This window comes from Astatotilapia calliptera, chromosome 19 (assembly GCF_964374335.1).
Source record: "Astatotilapia calliptera chromosome 19, fAstCal68.1, whole genome shotgun sequence".
In the NCBI taxonomy this organism is placed as follows: Eukaryota; Metazoa; Chordata; class Actinopteri; order Cichliformes; family Cichlidae; genus Astatotilapia; species Astatotilapia calliptera.
Genome location: NC_137440.1, coordinates 11,033,808 through 11,046,061, shown reverse-complemented (window position 1 = coordinate 11,046,061; position 12,254 = coordinate 11,033,808). Strand labels below are relative to the sequence as shown.

Here is a 12,254-nt window from a genome sequence, read left to right as displayed (position 1 = left end):
ACAAGCTCTCCATTGACTTTATATGGAGAGTTTTGAGACCTTGTGTTGGTCTGAGGAGATTTGCAAAAATTCTATAAATCCCACAACAATGATAGTGACATTTTCTGAAAGCCAGCAAAAATACCTACGTTTTGATGTATAATTTGTGGAAGTTGAGTGAAAATTGAGCAAGTAGCAGGAAGTTGTTCGGACATGAAGTGAAAATTGCAAAACCTTCAGTGGCACACTGGAAGCCAAGAGCATAGCAACCATAACAACACATGTATTTTGTGAAAAATCAAAAAAATGAAACTCAAAACTTTAAGAGGCATAAAAGTAAAACGGTATAAGATTTGAAAAAGCTGAATAATACATGAATAGCCCAATAATTTGTGAACATTTTAAAGTTTGAATGGTTGTTCTAGGTGAAAATATGAGGAAGTAGTTAAGTTTCAAAAACAAGCAAAATTTAGCAGAATTGCAGAAGTTTCCCATTCATTTCAATGGGACAAATTAAAGGAAAAAAGTGGAATATTTTAAAAAGTATAATAGTTAAAAATAGCAAAAGTCATAGCCGGAAAGAGCAAAAATAGCTGAATAGTTTAAAATTTGAACGGTGAAAATCGGCTGAAAATTGTGGAAGTAGTTTAACGGCGAAAAGTGTACGGAAGTCCTAAGAATAATAATAATAACTAGAAAAATTTGCATTTCCTGCGAAAATGCAGTGTGGATGCTTAAAGCTGAAGCTGTATGCAAAAAGTAGCTGAAAAAGCTGAAAAGTTGCAGAAATTGTAAAAACTTTGCATAAGCAAAAGAACTTTGCTAAAATGGAATAACTTAGCAGAACTGCAATATCTTAGAGGAAACATAATACTTGGCAGAAATATAATAGCATAGCAGAATTTAGCAGAAATATTGTAACTTTCCAGAAACATGATAACTTCTCAAAAATACAAGAATTTAGGAGAAATAGTATAAGATAACAGAAAGAATATATTTAGCCAAAAATACTTAAACATTACAGAAACACTATGATTTAGAAAAATTGTACAACAGAACAGAAATATTGTGATTTACCAGAGACACTGTGATAAACTATGAATATTGTAATTTTAAATTAAGACTGTTTTAGCACAAATATTATAATTTGGCAGAAATACTATAATTTAGCAGAAATACTATATTAAGCACAAATCCTATAAAAAGCAGAAATGGTATGATTAAGCATAAATACTACATTTAGTAGAAATACTTTGTTTTAGCACAAATCCTATAAAAAGCAGAAATACTGTACTATGATTTAGTAGAAATCTTATAAAATAGCAGAAATAGTATGATTTAGCACAATAGTAATAAGTTAAACAGAAAAATTGGAAAAGCAAAATGGACAGCTGAAAAAATGCTGAACATGCTGAGGGTCCCTAAAATATACTTGTTAAATGAAAAAAATCAGCAAAAAAAATATATAACAGCCACACAATCAGAAATATGTACACATAAGGAAACACACATGCACAGAGGGACACACAAACACAGGCTCTAATCCAGTCAACCAGTCTAACTATATTCAATTTAAATCCTACAATGACATGCTGCCAAATACGGGTAGGGTTCTCTTTCTCCCACTAAACAAACACACACACACACACACACACACACACACACACACACACACACACACACACACACACACACACACACACACACACACACACACACACAATGGGATCATCCCATAAAGAGGCTCTCTCTCTCTCTCTCTCTCTCTGTCTCACACACACACACACACACACACACACACACACACACACACACACACACACACACACACACACACACACACACAAGATCCAATTCAGTCAACCAGTCTAAATATATAAAATTTAAATCTTTCAATGGGATCATCCCATTAAAAGGCATTCTCTCTCTCTCTCTCTCTCTCTCTCTCTCTCTCTCCCTCTGTCACACACACACAAACACACACAAACACACAGAGAGAGAGAGAAACAGGATTTTTGCAGTCTTTTTACTGGTCTGTGACAGTGTATTAATTTGTAGAGAAAAAAAATGTTGACCAAGGTGGAATCGAACCGGCGACCTTTGGTTTGCAGACCCGTGTCATTACCAACTGCGCCACTGGGAAAGAGGGCGGGCGCCTTGAAAAACAGGTTGATGAGCAGTCAGAATTAGATCGCGGTGAGAGGCGAAAAACGCCGTTTTTTGGAGTTACAAAACGTTGTGTAACTCAAAAACTAGGTGGACTAGAAGCATAATTCTTCTACTGGCTGAATCAGCGGACTTTGGTGTACTTTGACTGCGATTTTCATTGCTCTATGTACAACCGTCGCTGAGATATGACGAGAGAGGAAACGGGAGACCTCAGATATGATTGATGCACAGAGAGACACACTACCAAGATCAAATTCAGTCACCCAGTCTAAATATATTAAATTAGAATCTTAGAATGAGATCATCCCATTAAAAGGCTTTCTCTCTCTCTCTCTCTCCCTCTCTCTCTCTCTCTCTTCTTCTGTTTACACACGCAGCACAGAGAGGCACAGGATTATTGCAGTCTATTTCTCATAGCGACGACTCCCCTCAAACAAATGACCATAATTTCCTAACTGTAGGGGCTAGAAGGGTCATTCTTACACCGTTTTGTTCAGAAGAGATGGGGGAATCTTCAAGTGTTGACAATTTATCATTAAAATATGAATTTTTAGAGATATATGACATGGATGACTTGTTGACTTAGAAGCCACGAATTCCCCAATATGCAAATTTGAATGCCTGGAGCCCACATACATGATTGGCTGGCTGGGAAGCTGTGCAGGCCCTGATTTGTGGATTTGAATTCCTCAGCCCTCAGATATGATTGGCTGGCTTAGAAGCCATGAAGGCCCCAATATGCAAATTTGAATGCCTCAGGACACATATGTGATTGGCTGGGAAACCGTGCAGACCCTGATTTGAAAATTTGAATGTCTAAGTCCTCACAGAGGATTGGCTGCCTGGGGACCTGGCAGAAATATATAGAAATACTATGATTAAGCATAAATACTACATTTAGTAGAAATACTATGTTTTAGCACAAATCCTATAAAAAGCAGAAATACTATAATTTAGCAGAAATACTATATTAAGCACAAATCCTATAAAAAGCAGAAATAGTATATTAAGCACAAATCCTATAAAAAGCAGAACTAGTATATTAAGCCGAAATCTTATGAAATAGCAGAAACAGTATGATTTAGCACAATAGTAATAACTTAAACAGAAAAACTGGAAAAGCAAAATGGACAGCTGAAAAAAATGCTGAACATGCTGAAGGTCCCTCAACTATACTTGTTAAATGAAAAAGATTAGCAAAAAAATCTATAACAGCCACACAATCACAAATATGTACACATAAGGAAACACACATGCACAGAGAGACACACTACCAAGATCAAATTCAGTCACCCAGTCTAAATATATTAAATTAGAATCTTAGAATGAGATTATCCCATAAAAAGGCTCTGGATCTCTCTCTCTCTCTCTGTCACACACACACACACACACACACACACACACACACACACACACACAGAGAGAGAGAGAAACAGGATTTTTGCAGTCTTTTTACTGGTCTGTGACAGTGTATTAATTTGTAGGGAAAAAAAACATATTGACCAAGGTGGAATCGAACCCACGATCTTTGGCTTGCAGACCCGTGTCATTACCAACTGCGCCACTGGGAAAGAGAGCAGGCGCTTTGAAAAACCGGCTGATGAGGAGTCAGAATTAGATCGCGGTGAGAGGCGAAAAACGCCGTTTTTTGGAGTTACAAAACGTTGTGTAACTCAAAAACTAGGTGGACTAGAAGCATAATTCTTGCACTGGGTGAATCAGCGGACTTTGGTGTACTTTGACTGCGATTTTCATTGCTCTATGTACAACCGTCGCTGAGATATGACGAGAGAGGAAACGGGAGACCTCAGATATGATTGATGCACAGAGAGACACACTACCAAGATCAAATTCAGTCACCCAGTCTAAATATATTAAATTAGAATCTTAGAATGAGATTATCCCATGAAAAGGCTCTGGATTTCTCTCTCTCTCTCTCTCTGTCACACACACACACACACACACACAAACACACAGAGAGAGAGAGAAACAGGATTTTTGCAGTCTTTTTACTGGTCTGTGACAGTGTATTAATTTGTAGGGAAAAAACATATTGACCAAGGTGGAATCGAACTGGCGACCTTTGGTTTGCAGACCCGTGTCATTATCAACTGCGCCACTGGGAAAGAGAGCAGGCGCTTTGAAAAACCGGCTGATGAGGAGTCAGAATTCGATCGCGGTGAGAGGCGAAAAACGCCGTTTTTTGGAGTTACAAAACGTTGTGTAACTCAAAAACTAGGTGGACTAGAAGCATAATTCTTCTACTGGCTGAATCAGCGGACTTTGGTGTACTTTGACTGCGATTTTCATTGCTCTATGTACAACCGTCGCTGAGATATGACGAGAGAGGAAATGGGAGACCTCAGATATGATTGATGCACAGAGAGACACACTACCAAGATCAAATTCAGTCACCCAGTCTAAATATATTAAATTAGAATCTTAGAATGACATCATCCCATAAAAAGGCTCTGGATCTCTCTCTCTCTCTCTCTCTCTGTCACACACACACACACACACACAAACACACAGAGAGAGAGAGAAACAGGATTTTTGCAGTCTTTTTACTGGTCTGTGACAGTGTATTAATTTGTAGGGAAAAAAACATATTGACCAAGGTGGAATCGAACTGGCGACCTTTGGTTTGCAGACCCGTGTCATTATCAACTGCGCCACTGGGAAAGAGAGCAGGCGCTTTGAAAAACCGGCTGATAAGGAGTCAGAATTCGATCGCGGTGAGAGGCGAAAAACGCCGTTTTTTGGAGTTACAAAACGTTGTGTAACTCAAAAACTAGGTGGACTAGAAGCATAATTCTTCTACTGGCTGAATCAGCGGACTTTGGTGTACTTTGACTGCGATTTTCATTGCTCTATGTACAACCGTCGCTGAGATATGACGAGAGAGGAAACGGGAGACCTCAGATATGATTGATGCACAGAGAGACACACTACCAAGATCAAATTCAGTCACCCAGTCTAAATATATTAAATTAGAATCTTAGAATGAGATCATCCCATTAAAAGGCTTTCTCTCTCTCTCTCTCTCTCTCCCTCTCTGTCACACACACACACACACACACACACACACACACACACACAGGGAGAGAGAAGTAAGTTTCTAGGTCAGCCTGGGAGCTGCTGAATTTGAATCCACCAATCAGAGTGGCTGTTTACGTTTTCCCGCCAAAACAGGTGCACTTTTTTACACAGGCAGGCACAGAGAGGCACAGGATTATTGCAGCCTATTTCTCATAGTGACGACTCCCCTCAAACAAATGACCATAATTTCCTAACCGTAGGGGCTAGAGCGGTCATTCTTACACCGTTTTGTTCAGAAGAGATGGGGGAATCTTCCAGTGTTTACAATTTATCATTAAAATATGAATTATTAAAGATATTTGACTTCTAATGCACCATAACTGAGTAGAGCGAAGCAAAAACTGCCTTGACTTGCCCTCAAACAACGCTTTCTAACTCGAAATCTATTTGGAGTATCGATATCATTCTTCCACCGTAAGAGACAGCAGGCTTTGGTGAACAATCATGGAAATTTTCAGGTCTCTGTGGAAATCCAACAAAAAGTTATGACGAGAGAAAAAAGTGGTTCATTTCCAGGTTTTGAAATCTGAAGAAATCTGAGTGAAGGACAAATTTCCTACCCTCAAACAAGTCCAACTCATTTCAGAACGGTAATAGGTGAGAAAGAAATTCTTGAATTGTGAGCGTCAGGAGTGTCTGAAGATATTCGGGGACAAGCCTCATGTCTTAACTTTGCTTCGTTAAGGAGATATGACGATTCGAATATGCCTCTCATTACAGAAATCCAGCGGTGATTTTGAACAAGCTCTCCATTCACTTTATATGGAGAGTTTTCTGACATTGTGTTGGTCTGAGGTGATTTGCCAAATTTCTATAAATCCCACAACAATGATAGTGACATTTTCTGAAAGCCAGCAAAAATACCTACGTTTTGATGTATAATTTGTGGAAGTTGAGTGAAAATTGAGCAAGTAGCAAACAGTTGTTCGGACATGAAGTGAAAATTGCAAAACCTTCAGTGACACACTGGAAGGCAACAGCATAGCAACCATAACAACACATGTATTTTGTGAAAAATCACAATTTTGCAACTCAAAACTTTAAGAGGCATAAAAGTAAAACAGTAAAAGATTTGAAAAAGCTGAATTATACTTGAATAGCCCAATAATTTGTGAACATTTTAAAATTTGAATGGTTGTTCTAGGTGAAAGTATGAGGAAGTAGTTAAGTTTCAAAAACAAGCAAATTTTAGCAGAATTGCTGAAGTTTCCCATTCATTTCAATGTGACAAATTAAAGGAAAAAAGTGGAATATTTTAAAAAGTATAATAGTTAAAAATACCAAAAGTCATAGCAGGAATTAGCAAAAATAGCTGAATAGTTTAAAGTTTGAACGGTGAAAATAGCACAAAAATTGTGGAAGTAGTTAAACGGCGAAAAGTGTACGGAAGCAACTAGAATAAAGTATAAAGAATAAAGAGAAACAGGAACTCAATAGTGTGGATGCTTAAAGCATCCACACAATAATAACTAGAAAAATTTGCATTTCCTGCGAAAATGCAGTGTGGATGCTTAAAGCTGAAGCTGTATGCAAAAAGTAGCTGAAAAAGCTGAAAAGTTGCAGAAATTGTAAAAACTTTGCAGAAGCAAAAGAACTTTGCTAAAATGTAATAACTTAGCAGAACTGCAATCACTTAGAGGAAACTGTAAAGCTGAAGCTGTCTGCTGAAAATAGTTGAAAATAGCTGAAGAAGCTGAAGAAATCAAAGTCAGTGTTTAAAAAGTTGCTGAAATTTTAATAACTTTGCAGAACAATATCAAGTTAAGAAAAATGTAATAACTTAGCAGAAATGCAATAATTTAGAATAACATAACTTAACATAACATAACAAACAAAAGTAGTGTAACCTAGCAGAAATAATATAATTTAGTAGAAAATTAAAAACTTGGCAGAAATATTACAACTTATCAGAACTGCTAGAAATTTGCAGAAATGTAATAATTAGGCAAAACTGTCAACAGATAACAGCTGAAAATGCTGAAGTAACCTCAAAGTTACTTGTTTAACTGTGAAAAATTACCAAAAACATTAGAAAAGGAAGAAAATGTGCCGGCAGATAAACTAATGTGGAACAAAACCAAGGTAAAATTGCGAGTTTGCACAGCTGGTGAAATCTAAAAATGGCAAAAAAACATAACAAAGGCAAGACCCACACAAACAACATTTAGGTAATAAATGCACAAGATGCTGCGGTCAGAGATTAAAACACCCAAAAATAATGTTATTGAAATGCCAAAAAGTGGCAGAAAGTTTAGAAAGTAGAAAACCAGTAGTAGAAAAGTAGAACATTCAAATATTTTTAGAAACATATGATACAAAATATTTACTCAGTTGTTTCCAATGATTACAATAATGGCATAAAGAAATAAAAAATACCATTTGGGACAAACAGAAAAATATTAATAGAAAATGCAAATCAAATTGATCTAAAATCTATACAAACAATTGAAGCATCTGTTGGAATTGTGAACATATCCTTGTTTGCCATGTTTATGTTTATGGCCCTAAGATGCGCAGACACATGATAGGCTATTAACTGCAAAAATATACACATATATAGCAAGTGAGAGACAAAAATATATCCTCTGATTTGCTGGAGTTTTGTGTAAATACCATTTGGCAAGGATAAACAACATGTTCCTATGCCACATTAAAATTTTCATAAGCTTAATTTTTTCAATTAGTTTACAGTTTCCTGATTTGATGATAAATATGGTACCAATCTACAAAATACTGTCAAAATGAAGTCCACATTGTGATATATTTGAGGTGTGGAGAGTCACACAGCTGAACAATCGATTTGCATATTTAAAGAAACAAGGATCAAATAAAGAACATCGTTGTGGAATAAATTACAGTGAAAAATAATCACTGCTTTGCGTTAGAGAGTGACTTATGATGAGGTATTAATTGGCTTAACTTTACCTCTAACAGCTTTTCACATAGTGCTGTGACCAGGGTGAAATCCATCATAAAGTAACTGTAAACAGTAGAACCATTAGCATGAATGTTATGGTTCTACTCTGATCAAAACTCAAGTCAGCTGTTTGACCTGATATAAAATGATAAAGAGGAACACATATAAATGACCTTTATGAACTTTTCAAAATGACTTTATATGTCTGACCCATTATCTATATATATTACAGCAGCGGTCCCCAACCCCCGGGCCTCGGACCGGTACCGGTCCGTGAGTCGTTTGGTACCGGGCCGCGAGAGATGAGGCTCAGGTGTGAAATGTATAGTTTTCAGGGTTTTTATCGGTTTTCAGCGTTATTTTGTTATCGTTTTTATCGTTTACTCGGTTTTCCTGGGTCTTTTCATGTGTGTTATGAATAAATTTTCTTTTTTTCAGTACCGGTACTAGTTTTATTTTGTTATATTTATCCGCGACACCTTAAAGGCCGGTCCATGAAAATATTGTCGGGCATAAACCGGTCCGTGGCGCAAAAAAGGTTGGGGACTGCTGTATTAGAGCAGATGTGGAAAACCACTGTTAGACCTACTCTATACTAATGTAGTTACTGACACCCCATACTAAGGCAGGATTCATACAAACACACATTATTTATTCTCTTAAACACTTTCTTTTTTCACATTTTGAGATTGTGTAATTTCTAAAAAGAATACATGTAATGGTTCAATAGATATAGTTATTTAAATGTCCATAATAATCACATGATCATTTTTGTACATCCTACAATCCAGGATTTAGAGCTGTGTGTCTGTATGAATTCAGCTTGCTATACTTATAGACTTAGATATATTAATCCACTATTTACCCAAACAAGTTACATTGTTTGGGTAAATAGATTGGGTTTGTTCTACAAAATAATTATTCAACAATAAAAAAAAAACACAAAAAAAATCTGCACATTAATCCAGAGTTCAGTTTCATATGTCTGATATTGTTAGTTAAATCTGATGACACAAACACAGTCAATAATTCATTGCTAGTGTGACATGTGGTCCTTTTTGCCTTTGACCAATGATATGCTGGGTACTTGGACCAGTTTAGTATTTGCTGTCACAGAGGAATGTTAACCAGAAATCCAGAAGACAAAACTTAAAAAAAATATGTTAATTGCAAACATGTTTTTGCTTAGTAAAAGGATTGAAATTACATGGAAACTGTCACCTTAAAGCCTCATTGTAAATATCATCACAAACAGATGTTTTCCACACAGTTAACAAAGCTCCACCACATCCGATCACTGCACATAAATCTAAAAGAAAACAAAAACAAATAAAAAAAATAAAATTAACACAAGGGAAGACTTTTGACTTAATAACTACGCTTAAAATAAGTGTTACCTTTGAATATTTGTGGGAAAAATCTGATGCTACCCCAAGAATACAAAGCCACACTGGAAACGATGACAGGCTTGCAGCCCTCTGTCTTCCTGGAGTCAGGTGCCTGATCAGTAGCAGTGAGTTGACAGAAGTCGGTGTCTGTAAGAGTGGCCAAACACTGATACTCTGTCCACTTGAGTAGAGTCTAAGAAGCTGGAATGCAGGCACACTGGACGAGCTTGTTCTAAAAAATACAGAAAAAGGAACATTTTATTTGTGTTAAGGCCTAAAAACTACAAATAAGTTATGCAATGAACAATGTTGAAATACCTTATAGGTGCTGCAGGCCACATAACCAGAATCCAGAGCAATCTCACACTCACATGATGGTGAGGAAAGACATGAGCTCTGCAATGAGGTTTGAATGTCTCAGTTGGAACACTGAAGAACTCAGAAGACAGCAATACCTGCACAGAGAGACAGAGTAGAAAAAGCATAGATTTGTAATCCATAATGTGAATTAAAACTCAAAAAGTGTCAACAAGTATAATCATTTGAGTGTGGAATTATTTATGCACTAAACAGGATTTTAATTAATTAATTGAATTAAAAACACTGACATTTTTTATCAAAGATAAAGAATCATACCGCTCTCTGCTCTGAGGATCACTGAGCATCTCTGACAGGAAATACAGTTTCCTCAGTAGGAGTCATCATTCATGGTCTCAGAGGTGTGTAGTGTGGCAGCATCATGATGGTCTCCAGATCAGGCAGGAGGTCAGGTGATGGGTGTGTCATCTTCTCCATTGAAGACATACTGGTATGGCAGTTCATAAAACAGCAGTCTCTGTGTGGCATGTAGTTATCTGTGCAGTCCAGCACTGATGGATCAGGTTTGGCTTAGCAGTTCATGAAGATGGTGTTAAGATGTTGTTGTTTCAGCTGAGGATGGTGAAGTTTGAAGGTTTTCCCACAAAGGAAACAGGACTGTGTGTGCCCTGTCTGAAAAAAATACATCTACAAAACATAAAGTGCTTTTAACACCACCCACCCCCCCTCCCCACCCACCCATCTCAGCCCCCAAGTGTCTATATAATGCTGGTATGGGGTGTCAGTTACTAAATCTAATTAGTGCGTCAGAAAGCGGGGGCTACACCTAAAGCCCCCGCTTTCTGATGTCTTTGTTTATTAGCAGCTTTTTCCAGCTGCTCAGAGAATTCTGACTTGGCCTTTATCCACCCAAACCCAAACCCACCCGGATAAAAGCCAAGTCAGAAAATTGATGCAGAAACTTTCCATGTACTTCTAAATCAGTTTTTATACAAATTCTGTAAGCTGTGAAAATGTTTTTCTCTACATAATGTATAATTATAGACATCTCTGGTAGCCTAAAGATAGTTTAAAACTTTTAACATTTTTTACCTGTAAAACATGATAAGCAAAACCTCATTCATCCAAAAAACATTTGATTCTACAAAATTTACTATAATCAAGAAAATATAATTGTCTGTATTTATTCACGTGACCCATAATAAATACCTGCATTTATCTGTGATTTATTTATTTACTATTTCATATTTGAAAGCATCTTGGAGGGGAAGATCTCGTTTGTTGAGATACATACGTCAGAGTAAAAAAAGTATCAAAAAAGGAGATGACAATTAACATCCATGAAAAAATGTATAAGTAGATTTAGTCATTTAAAACATGAGAATAAAAAATAAATTATGTCCGTTTAATGCAGTATATTTCAGATCTGAGGTGCATGATAACAGAAAGCAGATCTCCCGGCTCTGCATGAAGTACAGCCATGATTTGGTGACATGATTAATAACATTGCAATAAGAAAGGGTCTTCTTACAGACAGAGTAGGGAAGACAATTTTTTCCAATGAAAAATATTTTTCATACTCTACAATCAGTAAACTCTGTAACAAACATGATCTGTAATTGTTTCAAAACTCACCAGACGACTTCATGATTGGCTCGAGGACAGGACACAAAACACAGGGTTGTGGTAACTGTAGTATGATCTCAGAACACCGGAATGGAGACATTGATCTGGCTGAGAAATAAAAATGAGGTCAAGCAGGGTGTTCTTGTCTGTAGTGGCAGAAGTGATCAGCTGTGAATACCCTCTCGACTGAAACTGCTCCAGAATCTGTTTTCTTCCACTCTGCAACTGGTTCTCATTAAAATCTCCACACACAATGATTGGGTGACAGTCCATTATTTCAAGGGAATCTAAAAGACTTACCAGGTTTTGCATGAATGGTGTCAAACTGTAGTCAGGGGGTCTGTACACAACAGCAATGAGTGCAGGGAATGGAGCCTGAACCTTCAACACTAAAAACTCAAGATCAGTGACATTATGCACATACTGTTTTACCTGAACCTGAAAATGATTCCTCAAATACACAACAACTCCCCCACCACTTCTGCTGGCCATGTGAGGAAAGTTTGTGTAGGACACATGTCTGTTGCGTTTGAACATGGTGTAGCCGTCCAAATGAAGACTGTCTGCAACAAAGGAGCCTTGGAGGTGAGACTCTGTGAGACACAAAACATCTGCTAAACACATTTCATGATGACTCTTGATGTCACTGATGTGAGATGGCAAACCCTCCGTATTGTGATGGATCAGTGTAAGAGTGTCAAGTCTGCTGGCTGTTTCTCTGACCTGAAGAAGAGGCATCATTTCCTCAACGCTGGCTT

At 37.1% G+C, this 12,254-nt stretch overlaps 1 long non-coding RNA gene across 1 annotated transcript; it reads right to left on the bottom strand.

Annotated features, from left to right (window-relative positions):
* Nucleotides 1-6,955: 6,955 nt before the first annotated feature.
* LOC145422351 (uncharacterized) lies at nucleotides 6,956-10,003 on the bottom strand. The gene is made up of 2 exons (XR_013903634.1): nucleotides 9,871-10,003; nucleotides 6,956-9,784 (listed from the first exon to the last, which is right to left on the bottom strand). It is a non-coding gene; the product is annotated as an uncharacterized LOC145422351 (long non-coding RNA).
* Between the last annotated feature and the right edge of the window lie 2,251 nt (nucleotides 10,004-12,254).